The 15,374-nt window shown below is 42.2% G+C and overlaps 1 long non-coding RNA gene across 2 annotated transcripts in view; it reads right to left on the bottom strand.

Moving 5' to 3' along the window:
* LOC123001447 (uncharacterized) overlaps positions 1-7,454 on the bottom strand; it is a 28,943-nt gene extending 21,489 nt beyond the window's left edge. Inside the window, exon 1 of one of the 2 annotated variants that reach the window (XR_008959294.1) lies at positions 7,369-7,454. This is a non-coding gene — a long non-coding RNA (uncharacterized LOC123001447). The remainder of the gene's footprint in view (positions 1-7,368) is intronic. The other variant, XR_008959293.1, reaches the window with a different exon arrangement.
* Positions 7,455-15,374: the final 7,920 nt, after the last annotated feature.

Genomic DNA, 15,374 nt, shown 5'->3' with positions numbered 1-15,374 from the left:
AGAGCCTGGCCCATTGGTCAATTTAGAAGGCCAGAACACATTTATGTGAGTTGGGAGGATTTTAACAAAAAGTGATTTTTAGAATAACATTTAACATATCGTATAATTACATATTCACATGCAAAGGTTGTTATTTAAGGTATTAACAGATATACATAATAAGTATAAATCATTGAGCTTGCAATTGTCCTTACTCCTTTGCAGAAGGATGGCATTAAATAGAAATATAATTTAAAAGAGACAATTAACGCTTAAATAATTGGTATTTTTTTGATGAAGTAGACAGACACTACTTTGAGGGATAAGAGTTGACTAGCATTTCAAAGTAAGAAAGAAATGCTTGAGGCTTATGCTCAGTTAAGTAAGGAAATTATAACACAGTTGTTCTAGGGCTGGGGTAAAAGGGAATTTAAGTATGTTGTAGGTCAAAGTCCCTTTACTTGGAGAGTTTGCAGAGGATCAGGAGGGAAGTTGTTCAAATGGTGACACTCTTAAAGGGTGTATTCCTGGAGGCCACAGACAGCAGCACAAAGACAGTGGAAGACTCTTTTGTCCTTATGCTTAGAATAACCCAAGAGTTGGCCCACATGAAACATTTAGCCCAGGATCTGGCACAAAGTAAGTGCTCAAGACATTTAGCTGTTGTTATTATTATCCCTCCAAAAATAATTGCATAAGAGCTCTAGGTTGTTGATTCCCACCTAAAGATATGTCCCCTTAATGATGTTAGTTTACTATAACATCAAACTATGACGAGAAGGAAAATCAAAAGTGTGACATGAATGCTCTCCCTTGACTTTGCCCAGGGAGAAAAAAATTCTGTTTATTGAAATTTAGAAGTTTCATTAAACCTGAGGTCATTTTATCCAAAAAAAAATCCAAAGCGTTATTGGAGTCAGAACACTAATTTTATTTCAGACTTCCACTGAGAAATTATTTCTATTATTGTAGAGAGAAAAACAATAAATGAAATGAATGTTCTAAAAATGCTACTCTACCATGAAACCTTAGATGGATATAAAGGCATTTGTGTCCATCAGCCACTATTGTTGGGAGCTGGTCGAATATGGGAGAACGGAGATAGGTGCTATTTATTCACAAAGACTCATAGAATCCCGTCTCTTTTCTAGATGATGGAGAGACTACAGAGAATAAGGAAGCCAAATTCCTTTCTATTAGGGAGCTTATGGTCCAATGGGGAGAGGGAAGTTAAGGGCAGACAGTATATAAATAAATAACTAATATATAATATGTAACAAATAATGGCAGAATACAATAAACAAAGAACAAGAAATTAAGAAAGTGAACCAGAGTGACTGTAAGGTTATGTGAGATGGTAGAATTGGTGATGGCTTGGTGAGTATGGTCAAGTGATGACATTTGAGCTGAGAACTGGATGGTGAGAAAGAGGCCAGTGGCCATGTTAATATTCTTAAAAAGAACATTCTGGGCAAAGAGGTCATTATGATAAACAGTCTCCAAAGAGGGCTTCCACCAGCCCTTCGCTTCCTATACCAGCATGCCAGCCCTCCTAACCAGAGGCGGAGTCTCTTTCCCTTCACTTGAATCTGGGCTGGCTCGGTGACCTCCAGTTCCAGGACTTCAGCTTTGGAGAGGACTGGCAGCTCCTGCTATTCCTCTTTGAGACCAGCTGCCTCTGCATAAATTCAATGACTCTGAAGCTGCCATGGTGTCAGGAAGCCCAAGCTACAAAGAAGGGCTCCACTAAGCTACATCTGGGTTCCAGACTTGTGAGTCAAGACTTCAACAGCCTTCCACACCACGGCATCTGCACACAACCAAGGCTGAATACACTCCACACAGAAGAGAAGAACCACCCAGCTGAGGTGAATCAACCCACAGAATTGTGAGAAAGAATAACTTGTTATTTTAAGTCACTACTTTGGGGGATAGTTTGTCACACAGCAATGGATAACCAAAGCAACGGGAACGGAACGTGCTAAGGAATTAGGGCTTTCTTTTTAGAGGGACTAAATTCTCAAAAGTGAGATTAGTGCATGAGTCTCCTTTAGTTCTGCAGCCCAGTACTAGAAACATCCTCCATGGGACTTGCTGGGAGGTGGGCATGAAGCTTATTCAAGACTGTGTATAAAAAATCACTAGATAGTCACTGAGTGCAGCCTGCTTTGAAGTGTATTTGTAGGGAAGAAAGTGCTGTGGAATTTTCTTTTCCTTTTTCTGTGGGAAGGAGGAATTAGCCCTGGTCCCTCCTCTAAGTCATATGTAGGAAGCAGTAATTGAACAGTTTGGGTGGGAGGTCGGCGGGGGTGTTTGCAAGAAGGGGAAACTGGAATCCTGTGCCCTCTCTCAGAACTTGCTTACAGAAACTCAGAGCCGTGCCTCCTGCTGCTGTCAGTGAAATGTGAGGGCTAGTTCTTGGAGGATCTGGGATTTGGGTTGCAAAGAGTCTTTTGCCCAAACTTTGGTGGGAGAAGTCTGAAGATAGCAGCCGGCTGGGGGAAGGTGGCAGGAGTAAGGTGAAGGGAGAGAGCAGCAGGGAAGGACACCAGCAGCTGGGGGTTGGTGGGCGCCAATGAGAGAACGTGCCCAAGGACCATGTGGGCCTCTGGAGAGCAGCACAGCTTGAGACTCCCTGTGGGCTTCACCCAAAGGCTGTCTGCTGACAAGGAAGGTCCTAAGTCTGTGCCGTGTTTGGAGGCACTATGGAGGTAGGTCTGAATAACCGGTCAGAGAATGCATTGCTCACATCAGGGGACAGCACAGTATGGTGGTCCGGGTGGGGGTGGAGACGGCTCTGAAGAACATATAATGCACCCTGCATGGAATAGCTGTCATCTTGGTGTCAGCTATGACAGAGGGCATTTGAAAGCAAGAGACAATTCAAGTTAAGGCAATACAGGTATGTAAATCAGCCATCACATCATTTTGCTGATCTCTCTTCACTTTGTCCCCAACCAGGGGAGCCAGGTGGTAGGTGGGAGGAGATGGCATGAAGAGGAGGAGGGAATGAGGACATCTGAGCTGTCTCCTCCTGCCAGTTCTGAGCACAGGGCCAGACCTGAGTAAGGGAGAGGCGACAAGCATTACACTGCGAGTGAGGTGACCTTTTTTTATTTAGAAAGTGAGCAAAAAGTGAAGAGCACTGTCTGACATAGCTTCAATGGGAGGGGAAGAGCATTGTTTTAATTGAATAAATTTGACATAACATTGTGTAAATTTAAAAGTGTACAACATGCTACTTTGGTACACTTACATGTTGTAATAGGATTGCCGTTGTAGTGATATTTATCACATTATATGATTACTGTATAGTACATTATTGTCTGTATTCATCATAGCATCCATTAGATCACTGTGGCCTAGTCAGCAGAGTGTTTCCCAGAGCACTGGTGGGAGAAGAATAAAGCTCTTTTCTGATTATACCTTCCCAAGTTTAGCCCATTCAGTTCAGAGTTCCAAAGCCTTAAGGGAGAAGCAGGTTTACCGTGCTTGAGGATCTGAAAGAAAGCATCTGTGGCAGGCATGCAAGGACAGCAGAAAGCAAGGGGAGAATGGTGTAAACTGAGGTTGGAGAAGAGAGGTGGGCAGAAGTTCCATTCTGTGTTGCTTTGCAGCCCAAGAGAAGTATCCGAATCTTAGTGAGTGTTTCAGAAAGACATTGGAGAGTTTTAGGCAGGAAAGAAAAGAATAGGGCCTTATTTTCATTTTTGAAAAACCTCTGGCCACTTTTTGGGGAACTGGGTGGGAGGAGGAGTAGGGCTGAAGCGGGGAGGCCCAGAGGAGGTTGCTGGAGGCATGGAGGCCAGAGAGGAGAGGCGTTGATGGGGATGCCGCCGCAGGGGGAGGGCTTCATCCTTCAAAGCACGGTGGTAACTGGCTGAGATATATATGGTTTTGTTATTTGACAAATTAAAGGCCAACTGGACCGTTAGAGGTTGGGCCAGTGGTATTTTTCAGTGCTTCGGACAGAATATATAAGCAGTTCTCAGGCTCCCGGGAAGTGGTTAACATGCAAACCCTTGGATCTCCCCTTAGCTCTTCTGATAGATCATCAGTGGAGTGGCGCCCTGGGACCTGCATTGTTAAAAGCACCTGCCTTCTCATAATTTCTTTGACATCAGCTGTAGAAATAGTTTTCTAACAAAAGCAAAATCACACTCTTGGAAGTACACCAAAATAAAAAGCACTGCACAGTGAAGGAAACCATGAGCAAAACAAAAAGGCAACCTACTGATTGGGAGAAGGGGTTTGCACATGCTGTATGCGATAAGGATGACTAAGATCCAAAATATATAAAGAGCTCATACAACTCAACACCAAGAAAACCCAATAATTCAGTTAAAAAATGGACAGAGGACCTGAATAGACATTTTTCTAAAATCATGCAGATGACCAACAAACACGTGGGAAGATGCTGTTCACCACTAGTCATCAAGTGAATACAAATTAAAATCACAATGAGATAGCACTATATACCTGCCAAATGGCTAAAATAAAAACCACAAGAAATAACAGGTGTTGGCGAGAATGTGGAGAAACAGGAACCCTGTGCACTGTTGGTAGGAATACAAACTGGTGTAGCCCCTGTGGACAACAGTATGGAGGTTCCTCAAAAAATTAAGAACAAAAATGCCATAGGATCCAGTAATTCCACTCCTGGGTATTTACCCAAAGAAGACAAAAACACTAAATTGAAAAGATACATGCACCTCTATGTTCACTGCAGCATTAATTACAATAGTCAGGGTATGGAAGCAACCCAAGTGTCCATTCATAGATGAATGGATAAAGAAAATGCGGTATATACATACAATGGAATGTTACTTAGCCATAAAAAAAAGAATGAAATCCTGCCATTTGCAACAACATGAGTGGACCCAGAGGGTATAATGCTAAGTGAAATAAGTCAGAGAAAGACAAATACCTTATGGTTCACTCATATGTGAATTTAAGAAACAAATGAACAAAGAAAAAAAGAGACAAAAAAATCCAGACTCTTAATATAGAGAACAAATTGGTGGTTGCCAGAGGGGAAGGGAGGTGCGGGTTGGGTGGGGATGGGTGAAATAGGTGAAGGGGATTAAGGATACACTTATCTCGGGTTGTCTGGGGAGCTCAGTCAGTTAAGTGGCTGCCTTTGGCTCAGGTCATGATCCTGGGGTCCTGGGATCGAGCCCGGCATTGGGCTCCCTGCTCAGCGGGGCGTCTGCTTCTCCCTCTCCCTCTCCCTCTGCCATTCCCCTCTGCTTGTGCTCTCTGGCTCTCTCTATCTCTCTGTCAAATAAATAAAATCTTTAAAAAAAAAAAAAAAAGAATACACTTATCTTGGGGCACTGAGAAATGTAGAGAATTACTGAATCATTCTATTGTACACCTAAAACTAATATAACACTGTATGTTAATTACACTTGAATATAAACAAACAAACAAATAAACATAATTTTAAAAGTGTCTGCATTCTCTTGCAGATGGTTCTGGGACCCTGACAACCCCTAACCCTTGCTGTGAAAGAGACTCCAGTTCCCTGTGATTTTGGCTTTCTCAGATGTGCAGTTAACTCTGCACTCTGAATTTCAACATTTATGAAACGTTTTTCTTCCATTGTTTTCTTTTTCTTCATTTCATGCATTGCTTTCCCTCAACCCTTGAACTTCATTTTTTTTTTTTTAAGATTTTATTTATTTATTTGACAGAGATAGAGACAGCCAGTGAGAGAGGGAACACAAGCAGGGGGAGTGGGAGAGGAAGAAGCAGGCTCATAGCGGAGGAGCCTGATGTGGGGCTCGATCCCATAACTCCAGGATCACGCCCTGAGCCGAAGGCAGACGCTTAACCGCTGTGCCACCCAGGCGCCCCTTGAACTTCATTTTTTAAAAATATTTTGTTTATTCATTTGACAGAGAGCACAAGTAGGCAGAGCACAGGCAGAGGGAGAGGGAGAAGCAGGCTCCCTGCTGAGCAGAGAGCCTGATGCAGGGCTTGATCCCAGGACCCTGGGACCATGACCTGAGCAGAAGGCAGACGCCCAACCTACTGAGCCACTCAGGTCCCCCTCAACCCTTGAACGTTAAACACTTCCAGGACTAGCTTTTTTCCCTTCCTCCTTCTCTCTCTTTTTAATTTCCCTCCTAAAGGAGCTGAATTCCAAGTGCGAAAGTACTTCCTAACTGTTTTTAAAGCAACAGGGCACTCACAGTGTAAAAACTTCTGAAGGACAATGTATCACTTACTAGCAGAACAATTTAGAGACAGAAGTGGCTTAATGATATAAATAAAGGACTCATTTTCTCTAGGAAGTAACAGAGACACTGCCTCCAAATTTTCCCTCCTGTAACCAAAGACATTTTGGGAGAATAGACTTCCAACTCACAGGCAGTAAATGGTAAATGAAAATATACAAATGTCTTTATCAGGCGTTTTAATCTAAAAAGCCAAAAACACCCCTAAGGTAGCAGACGTTTAATGCTGTGCTCTCAAACCTAATGTAGGGCAGCTTGCTTTTCCCTACAACAAAATGGAATTTGCCCCAGATATCTGGATAACCTTGACGTAGCAGGAAATCCATGATTTAATCATACGGGGCATAATAACTCATATGGGTACAAGCCAAAGTTCGTAAATGTTCCAAACTGTCCCCAACAAGATCATCCGGTTGCAGATGAAGGGGGGAGACATTATACCTTGATTCTGATGAGAGCAGGAAGTCATTTGAGTCATTGACGGAGACAGAAGCAAAACTTGGGTTTTACAGGAGGTCTGTTATTTTCTTCTAAGTAAACAACTATTTTTGTTTTGTTTTGTTTTTCCATCCAAGAAAATCCAAATGACACTTTAAGAACAAAATATTTTTCTTTTTTTTTTCAGAATATTTTTCCAATGAAGAATCAAGAATTACTTTTATCTACTCAAAACACTTGGTAAAAAAAGACAGACACAGACTTTGGAAAAGCACCAGCGTAAGTGAAAAATGAATTTTTATTCTTTCTGATTACTTTTCTAAGCCCAAAGAAACTGCTAGCCAATGCAGACAAGTTGTCAAAGAAAACTTATTTACCCAAGACTGAGGCCAGATCAACATAATACAACTAACCAAAATATGGTGTTTGCCACACCTGGAGAGCAGGTGGGATACCTTATAAAACCCACATGAAGGGGCACAAGAGTGGTTCAGTCAGGTAGGCATCTTACTCTTGGTTTTGGCTCAGGTCATGATCTTAGGGTTGTGGGATCAAGCCCTGCGTCGGGCTCCCACGCAACATGAAGTCTGCTTGGGATTCTTTCCCTCTTCTTCTGCCCCTCCCCCACATCCTCCCCCCAAGCATGCGCGCGCTCTCTCTCTCTCTTAAATAAATAAATAAATAAATAAATAAATAAATAAATAAATACCTTTAAAAAAAGAACAACCAACAGCCACGTGAGGATCCAATCTTGTTCTATACCACTGTCCTCCGACAGAGACACACATAAACCACAAGTCCCAAGCTGGAGATAATTCAATATGCCTTGTGTGATTGCTTATCTGATTGTTACACATAGCATACAAGTGGAAAGCCAATTGGCATTCAGTCATTTCTATCTCAGTAAGCTAGAAAAACATCTCAAACATCTTTTCAGTTGTAGGCCAAGAGCTGGATGGTTAATAAATACACATCTGGAATATATTAGCAACTTTCATGTTGGGAAAACACTTCCCTAAATAATAAAGTGTTCTGAATGGTTTGAATTCCCAAGTAGAACATGGTATTTTTTGATGTTTATACTTCCAGAAAAGAAGCATGCTACTTTTCCCCTTTCTTGAGGAAGATTCTTCCTTCAGGCAAAAATGAATGTCTGATAAAAAGCATTATATGTGTGAAAACATCATTGTCCGTGGTGTTACACGGAGACACATAGTAAGGGAGAAAGGGAGACATTTGTTGAACTAATGAAGTTTTAAAAAAACTCTAAACTTTTAATAATTACTTGTAAAAAATAGTTTGGTGCCTCAGTGGAAATAGCTGAAAGTATAGGAAATTGTTCCAATGGCATTAAAATCCAAGGTGACACAGAAAGGTTTGAGATGATTGATCTATTATCCTGAGGTAATGTCTCTGCCAGAATCTACTTGATAGTTTTTATGGACTCTTCAAAAAGTATCCAATTTCGGAAAAGAAATTGACATGTCTGGACTATGTACAGGAGTATTATGTCATTCACTTCTTTTCTCAGAAGAAAGTCGTTGAGACCAGAATGTTTCCTTCTTTTTTTCTTTTCCTCTCTTTCTCTCTTTCTCTCTTTCTTTCTCTCTTTCTTCGTGTGTGTGTTATCAGCTTGATCAAGCCATTGGAGCACAAGTTTTCAGTTGAAAAAGGAATGTGTTTGGTCTTGTTAATTAATACAGTAAGCTCTAGATTACAAGGGGGCTAACCCAGTTCTGACCTCAGAAAAGGACCTTTATGGGAACGCACTTCATTACTGCGTGCCCCTGGAAAGGCTGTACATCAGCGTGCAGACTTCACAGACGAAACACTTTAACCTGCTCATTTACATAATTATGTATCAGCACACTCTGTCCATCCTTTCTCCCCTTGGTTCCCATTAAATTTTCTTCAAATATTTATCTTTTTAAAAATAATATCTCCCATTTGCCCTTCAACTTAAAATCACAGAAAATACCTGCTCGAAACAGGTAATAGGAAACAACTATCTGAGTGAGATTCTCTAATGGCTCAAGTGAAATACACTTTCTTTGATATCCCGTAGTTGGAGATATGTGCTACTTGATGAGCGGATGGAAATTTTTTGTCTTCGAGTAGAGTTCAAGGAGATATCTGGCCAGGGAAACCAATGTATAAAAAAGAGAAACCACTATTTAATTTTGTTTGTTTTTGTAGCTAAAAAAAGTGATTGTCCTAGATATGCTCAAATTTACCATCTGGTTCTCATTCCGTATTCTCGTGGTTTAAAAAATCACTAGATCCAGGACTGCCTATTAGGGTTATTCTGATTAAGAAGGGATGGGAGGACAGATGGTAGAATTATGTGGAGAGAAAGTGATGGGGGACAGTGAACTACTTAAAATGAATACTCTGCCAACATAGGGGCTGTTGAATTGTCGGGTGGAAACTCTAAGTTGAATGTCAAGTCTGGAAAATTCACATGCAAAAATCATCGCTAACAGAAAGTAAAAACTTGACAAAAATGTACATACATTATTTAAAAAAACTAATGATGTGTAGATGAGCATTATTATTGTTTGTTGTCATTAGCACTTACTGAAAACTTATATATCAGAGATTGTACTGATTTCTGTTTTTTTAATTGAAGAATAATTGTGTGTACTATTGTATTAGTTGCAGGTGCACATATAGTGATTCAATATCTATATACTATGAAATGGTCACCACAATAAGTCTAGTTACCATCTGTCAGCATACAAACTTGTTACAATATTATTGACTATATTCCTATACATTGTGTCCCTGTGTCTCATTTATTTTATAACTGGAAGTTTGAACCTCTAAATTGCCCTCACCTTTTCTGTCCATCCCCTCACAGGGACCCTTCTTCCCTCTGGCAAACCATCAGTTTGTTCGCTGTATCTGAGTCTGTTTCTGATTTGTTTTGTTTTGTTTGTAGATTCCACATATAAGTGAAATCATATGGTATTTGTCTTTCTCTGTCTGACATATTTCACTTAGAATACCCTCTAGGTCCATCCACTTTGTGGCAAATGGCGAAGATTTCAATCTTTTTCATGGCTTGAGTTGTACTAATTTCTGCCACGCACTCTCTCATTCCCTCTTCAAACAACCCCGTGAATCAAGTATTCCTACAACTTCATTTTTTCAGACCCAGACCCAGAAACTGAGACTTGGAAAGTTCCACCATTTGCCCAAGGTCAACTGAGAAGTGGCCAAATAAGAGACTCAAACCCAGTCCAATTTTGAATTCCTTACCTACTGAGCCACACTGCTTTCTGTAGCCCTGAGTAATTGTGAATGCAGCCAGTCGGTGTTTATTTGCTTTCATTCTCCGTTCAACTCGTTTTTCCCCATGTCCATCCTCTCCTTCCACTCTTCCCTTGAAATATGCCTTTCACTTGTCTGTGACTGAGGGAGTTTCCAAAGGAATAACACAAGTGATACAGTCGCAAATTCTAGATGGCGTCTCCGGCCGCTTACGCTTTCCTTCCTTGCTATACAAAGCAGCACGGATCATTTTTCGCTCGCCTCCGTTCTGCAACCATGCACGATTAACTTCACCGTTACCCTCAGGCCTTTTAGGACATTAATAGTTGACTGACTTCACTCATCCATTGACAGTCCCTGTTTGGAATTCTTTCTTAGTTCTCCGGTATATTTATGGTGACTTGCCAATGTGAATTTCGGTGACTCTGTGGTTTTCTCCTCAATGGATTCCTCTGCCATTGTAGCAACTTCCTGTTTAGAATCAGGTTTCATTAGTGTGGTATTTTCACATTCTTCCAGGTTGTTGGTAAAGATGTTAAACCAGAGAGACCTTCCACATGACCCTTTGGTTCCTATCTGTGTGCTTTTTCAGGGAGACCATCCAGGAAGAGCTTAAAGTGAATACGGACTGTGAAATCTGATTGCATGAAGCCTCTAAACTTGTTACCGAGGGTCAGCATAATTCCCCATGTGGCAATCCTATGGAAGGGGGCTTGGGATAGCAGGAAAACTAAAAAACACAGGGGAGAGGATGAAAGAACTTTAGTTCTCATTGTGGAGACAGCATGAGGAACAATGTCTATAGTGTGTAGAATGTTGTTACAAGTTTTTAAAAAACAAATCATGTTTTCCCAGAAATGGTTAATATCATTTTAATTTCACAGCACAGGTTGGTTTTTCACGTCTTCAAAATCATCATCCCAGGAGGTGGACGTTATTTCCACTCACTGCATAGAAATGGGGAAGCACACGGAGACTCGACAAAGCCACTTTCTCTTTGGAATCAGACCAAAGTCCACTAATCTCCACTGAATCTTGAAAGGCAAGTTGTATTTAGCAATACAACTAGTGAATTGTCCATAATGAACACACAGTAAGCATCTGTTTGATAAAAAATCCTTTATAAGCCAGTTGGAAGCTCTGTCGTGATGATTTAAGAGATGTGTTTCTAGAAGATAGAACTGTATCTTGAACCTTCCCTCCCCTCTCCTGTATGTTTGTAGGGGCATTTGGCTCCTATTATATTATGGCTGAAATGAAGACTTGCTGTATTAGTTTGCTCAGGCTGCCATAAAAAATTGCCACAGTCTGGGGGGCTTAAACAACAGACATTAGTTTTTCACACTTCTGGAGGCTGGAAGTCCAAGATCAAGGTGATGTCAGGGATGGTTTCTGGTGAGGCCTTTTCTTCCTGGTTTGTAAACAGCCACCTTCCTGCTGTGTCCTCACATGACCTGCCGTTCTGTGCACACAAGGAGAGAGAGAAAGAGAGGGAGAGATCTGGCGTCTCTCCTTCTTGTATGGACACCAGTCCTATTGGATAAGGGTCCCAATCTTATGACCTCATTTAACCTCAATTACTTCCCTAAAGCCCCAGTCTCCAGGTACAGTCACATTGAGGGTTAGGGCCTCAACATATGAATCTGGGGTCGGGGATGGACACGATTCATGGTATAACACTTGTTGATGCTTCCTTTTGCCTCCATAGTTGAGATGTAAGTCTGATGGAGGTGTGTTCCATTTCTCCTCTCCCCATCTGTCACTACTATTGCAGAAACACACACACACACACACACACACACACACACACACACACACATATGCCACACACTCCCCCAGGGCTAACGGGTAGAGTCTCCACACACAACTCTATCAGCACACTGCAATGCCCTGCGTCACAAGGCAGAAAGGCAGTTCTGAGCCTCACGGACCTGGGATGACACCCCTCCCTGCATGTGTGCTGTGTGGTTCTGGTTCCTCACGAGAGGGCAGCTTCTCGAGGACAACTGTGCAGACCCGTCTGCTGCTGTACTAAGTTGTACGCTATCCTCTAAAACTCCCCTCCACCCAGAAGCTGTGAATGTGATCTTATTGGGGTACAGGATTCTCGCAGAGGTAATCACGTTAAGATGGGGTCACACTGGCTGAGGCTGGGTCTTAAGCCCCATGACTGGTGTTGTTGTAAGGAGAGGGAGACACAGATACAGGAGGGGAAGGACGCTGGGAGAAGACAGAGGCAGGAAGTAGGGGAATGCCAAAGATGGCTGGGGGCCGCCAGCAGAAGGTTCCTGATGTACTTTTTTCATTCCACATGGTCCTGTCCCGTTCACAAGCAGCAATCATGGAGGGCGTTTCTAAGATGTGTCTTGAGCCTGACTCCTGCTTGCTGTCACTATTGCTGTCCACCCCATCAAAGCCATGGTCAGCATTCGTTCACTGTGATAGTCCCTTTCTCTGCCCCTCTGCTCTCACTCTTGACACATTATAATCCACCCTGGGTTCAGTGGCCAGCGGGATTTGTAAACACTTAGGTCTGACCTCCTCACTCCCCTTCAATGCCCACAACAGTTTCCCATGCAATCAGGATGAGACCCACTTGCTTTTTCTGTGATCTGGTGTCTGTCTACAATTCCACCGCCACCTCACGCCCTCCCTGCTCACACACTTCCCAGCCACAGCTGCCTCCTTCCATGTCTACGACACCGAGTTCCTCTGCTTCCGATGCGCTTTCTCCCGGAGCATTATGTGTCTGCTGCTTAGGGCTGCACTGACGCACCTGCTTACTTTAAACCTCACCTGCTTGGAGAGACTTCCTCTGGCTGCGCGATTCAACATCGTCCCACGGTCTTGCTCTATCACATCGGGTCTCTCTAAGCACTTTGCCTCCATCTGACATTTTCCTCCTGTGTTTGTTTGCTTGTTTTCCTCCCTTACCTGTAATGTAAAATCTGCAAGGGCAGGTCCCTTCTCTGCTTGTTCACTGCAGGAAACCAGTGGTATGAACATGACTTGACATGAGATAGCTGCTTAGTAAATATTTGTTCCATGAATGAACAAACGAAGGGCCGAGGAGATGATTGCCATGATTGTATTCATAGAGGTTTCCAAGGATCACCACATGACAGAGGACCCTCCTTCTTTTCTTCCCTGAGAAGATCTCCCGTAGCCCCTGGCTTTGCTGGTGCCCGTGACATTATCCAGCTCTGAAATATGCTTCTTTTATCACCCCGAGTGATTGTTTCATTGATTTCACCCTAAAAGGAGTAAGTCATCATGTTATCCTTTTTTAGGCCTGCCTCAAGGGATACAAGAGAGTTACACATCTGTCGAATACACAGTAGTGGTTTGCGATCGTTCCCATGGGCTTGGATGAAAAATGGTCTTGACTGCTCAGTGATGCCTGAAATTCCTCTACCTAGGCAAAGTTTTCATTCCAAATCAGAGATGAAGCTTAAAGATATCAGCCGTGGGAGGAGTCCTGGAAGGCCAGCACACTTTGGCACCTGGAGAAGGAGGTGGGACAAACCACCAGTAAGGGTGAGAGTTGATCAGATTCTGCTTGCGTCTTCCTTGGCGATTTGTCTCCCAGGGTCAAAGTGAAGAGCGGAGTCGTAGAGCTGTGTCGCTGACTTGTTGGTGAATGAACACGGGCTACTCCATGATGCATCCTAATTGCCTTTGAGTCCCTTCTTTTCCTTGTTTTGGTCAAATTTCTTTCCTCCCTTGCCCATGCATATTCTTGACTTCGTTTTCTCCAGATCTTCACATTGCCCTTCTCCCTACAAATTTTCCGAGGCTGTTCCTTACGTGCGAAAAACATACTTGTCCTGGGCTTTTCTTGGCAAAGTCCATCGCTTGCAAATTTGTCTTCAGAATTATGTTTCAACAAATCTTTTGAATCCAGTCCTCAAGTAAAATTCTCTCACAAGGAGGAGAGAAACAAGATTGAAAGCTAGTAGTTCCTGATCTGCAAAGCCCGCCTTCCTTCCTGATGCTTGTTCCTGACTTGCTTATTTGTGCCCTGACTTGCCCTTGAAGCGCCTGCCAGGGGACAAAGTCTGTCCCCTCCTTCATGTTCTCAAAAGCACACCATAAATTATAAAAGCACCTGTTCTGTAGTTTTCTAATGTTATCTGAATTGCTTACCTTACACATATTTCTTCACAATGATAAATATCCACACTGTCCTGATTCAACATCTATTTTCAATGAGGGACACAGAGTTGATGTTAATTCAGGTGTTCGGAGCACAGAGCACAAAGCCCCAGATATGGATCTATATGTAGTCATTGTGCATCCTTACTCGGCACTTGAAATTGAAATTCAGGCTGTATTTTATCAGAGAACCTCTATTTTATATGTAAGGAAGGGGAAAAAAGGCAAGGGGAGAGTCGTATTGGGCTCTAAAATAAAAATAGATGTTAGTTGGATCAAGTAAGATAAGGCACATAGATTCACTTTGTGAAATATATTTGTGTACAAATATAAAGTAATAATGTATTATACAGACAGTTGGAGGTTTTTTTCACCTTCAGACTAGATGAATGCTTTAATCTTTCAGAAAGAAATTCTTTGACTTTCCTACAGAGTGGAAGAGGGTGGAGGGTAGTAAAAAGCAATTTAGTTTTCTTCTGTCTGTGATTCTGCTCAAGGGTTTTTTCAGTTTGCTAAAGAAAATGGATAGGAGATTTACTCACTTTTTTTTTTTAAGCTGCGAATGTGTTACTTTATTTTTTTAATCTTTTTTATTATGTTCATTTAGCCACTGTATAGTACATCATTGGTTTTTGATGTAGTGTTCAGTAATTCATTAGTTGCATATAACACCCAGTGCTCATCACAACACGTGCCCTCCTCGATACCCATCACCCGGCTACCCCCTCCCCCCACCCCTCTCCCCTCTGAAACCCTCAGTTTGTTTCCTGGAGTCCACAGTCTCTCATGGTTTGTCTCCCTCTTTGATTCCCCCCTTCACTTTTCCTTCCCTTCCTCTATGGTCCTCCGTGCTCTGAATGTTATTTTATTATCTTAATTCCTCAAGTTATGAATGAGCCAGCCAAGATTATGTATGTCCAGTCTCTGTCCTGTTCTCAGAAAAGAAAGGAAATGTGTCATTAATAATCAATGTTAGTGATTATAAAAACTGATTATACTGTCAGAAGTTACTCAATATTTGAATAGTTGAACATCTTTCTTGTCCTTATCTTGGGTAAGTCTCAACATCTCTGAGAAGAAAGAAAAGCTGAAGTGTTAGACCCACTTTACAGATGGGCAGACTGAGGGCCAGAGAAATTTACAACTAGGATTGCCATTGGTGGTGTGCTGTTAAATGTTTAAGAATCAACTCTCCCTGGGAGGAAACCCCAAAACCCTGATTTGTAGCATTTGCCAATTCTTGTGGTGTCAATACTCCCCCCATGGCTAACTTCAAGCTATCTACGT

This window comes from Ursus arctos, unplaced genomic scaffold (genome assembly GCF_023065955.2).
Source record: "Ursus arctos isolate Adak ecotype North America unplaced genomic scaffold, UrsArc2.0 scaffold_15, whole genome shotgun sequence".
In the NCBI taxonomy this organism is placed as follows: Eukaryota; Metazoa; Chordata; class Mammalia; order Carnivora; family Ursidae; genus Ursus; species Ursus arctos.
This window is presented reverse-complemented; position numbering and strand designations above follow the sequence as displayed.